Source organism: Frankliniella occidentalis, unplaced genomic scaffold, assembly GCF_000697945.3.
Source record: "Frankliniella occidentalis isolate FOCC.00 unplaced genomic scaffold, Focc_3.1 Scaffold24, whole genome shotgun sequence".
Taxonomy (NCBI): domain Eukaryota; kingdom Metazoa; phylum Arthropoda; class Insecta; order Thysanoptera; family Thripidae; genus Frankliniella; species Frankliniella occidentalis.
This window is the reverse complement of record NW_026267154.1, coordinates 959,509-961,312: the sequence shown is the minus strand read 5'-3', so window position 1 is coordinate 961,312 and position 1,804 is coordinate 959,509. Positions and strand designations below refer to the sequence as shown.

General features: G+C 48.8%; 1 long non-coding RNA gene across 1 annotated transcript; it reads right to left on the bottom strand.

Annotated features, from left to right (window-relative positions):
• Positions 1-951: 951 nt before the first annotated feature.
• On the bottom strand, positions 952-1,440 carry LOC127748988 (uncharacterized). Its single transcript, XR_008010895.1, has 2 exons — positions 1,377-1,440; positions 952-1,275 (listed from the first exon to the last, which is right to left on the bottom strand). It is a non-coding gene; the product is annotated as an uncharacterized LOC127748988 (long non-coding RNA).
• Between the last annotated feature and the right edge of the window lie 364 nt (positions 1,441-1,804).

Sequence of the window (1,804 nt, the reverse complement as noted above, 5' to 3'; positions counted from 1 at the left end):
GCCCTGTGGGTATGGCGCGGGGCGGGGCGGGACGTCGGCCCTATCTTAAATGAGGGTCCGACGATAACTCTGCAACAAACTCGTGTAGCAAGTAGCGTGGGCGCGCAAAGGAAGGAAAAAAATTGGACACGACCAGAAAAGAAAATGTTGCAAACACACCGTTATTATTCAGGTCCCAGCTTCAAGGGATATGTAACCTCTTCATTTTCGCAAAGAGGGTTCCCGGCCGTCTCTTCCCTTCCCTGTTCTCGCCCTTCCCTCTTCCCGCTCGGGTCATACTCGTAATCAGGCGTCCTTTCTCCTCAAGACTCATTTACTTGAGCCCTTATTACGGATGGCTCCAGCCCTCATTTTCGTCCCTAAAGACGTGGAAATAAGTGAAACGAAATGGGGGACAAAGAAGGGGGAAAGAATCGTTTTAGTGCTCTAGAGTACGGCGCCCCCATCCCCCCCCCACTCCGCCGAGGACTCGCTCCTGCTTGGGAAACTCTCAATGTGATTCCCTTTTCAACACCTATCGCATTGTTAGTCCGAAGAGCGCAGAGTCGCAGAGGCGGGAGGTGGGCGAGAGCAGAAGGGGTGGGAGTAGAAGGGGTGGAGGTGGGTGGCGCGGGTGGGCAGAAAAAGGTTTGTAGCCGGTGGCGTTTGGAGGGGATTTCACTTACCGGCTGTCGAATGGGTCAACTGGCGCCCAGAGGGCGAGAGAGGGAACGGGGGTCCGCTACAAACATGCCGACGCTTTACAGTGCCAACAACTAAAACGGCGTTTCCTGGCTGGCCCGTAAACTCCGAATATTTTTAGGGGATTTTTTTTTTGTGACCTAAGGCAATTCAAATATGTGATCATTCGTTACATTTTTGTAAGCGTACTCCTTCCATGATTTCAAAAATATGTAAGTTAAGATATCTTTTAAATGTGTGAAATAATTTCGGTCGTGACCAACAGAAACAATAAAACCAATGCAATTTATTGAGCGAGGATTGCAGGAAAGACAATCGCTGTCGATTTTCATTTTCTGTGTTGTTTTGTTTTACTTTTCTGTGTAAAACTATTGAACGCAAACAGGATTAAACTCGAAAGTATGCTGCGTTTTAAAAAAGCGTATGTCGTAAAAGCTGAAAAACGACGTCAGCCATAAAAAAAAAGAAACAGCAACAAAAAAACTCGTCAAAATAGCCGGCGCCGCCAACAGCGAGGTGTGTGCTGCCAGCCCCACGGGACCGGGGAGCGCACTCTCGACCCGGATGCAGCAAGCTCTACCAACATAATCTACCCTAAAAGAAACAAAATAAAAAAAGACGCGCGATCCGGTAAAGCGGCAATACACTTGTTTGTTATTCAATTATTATTTCTCGTTCTGATAGCACATACTTACATAGGGAGGACGCCTAAGCGGTGCCCCCCACGCGATCCCTCCGACTGGTGCCCTGCAACAAAAACAAAGAAAAAAGGACGGTAAAAAAAACTTTTACTTTTTATTACCACAAATCAAGCTGCACAGCAGCGTGCCACGTGAACCGTAAAACCGCATGGAACCAATTGAGTTTCCAGCAGTTCATCAGATTCAATCACATTCCTCGACTGGTGCCACCACACCACCACTACCTGCCTCCCTCCAACGCGCGCTCGTCAATTCTTCTCCTTTCTCCTCCTCCTCTCTCTCTCCCTCCGTCTCTCTCTCTCTGTCTCTGTCTCCCTCTGTCTCTCTCTGATGTGTCGACCCGACCGACTGAGTCCTTACGGTTCATTTGCCTCTCTGGTGATTTGTGTCAAAGCCAAATAGATAACGCACGGACCCCCCCC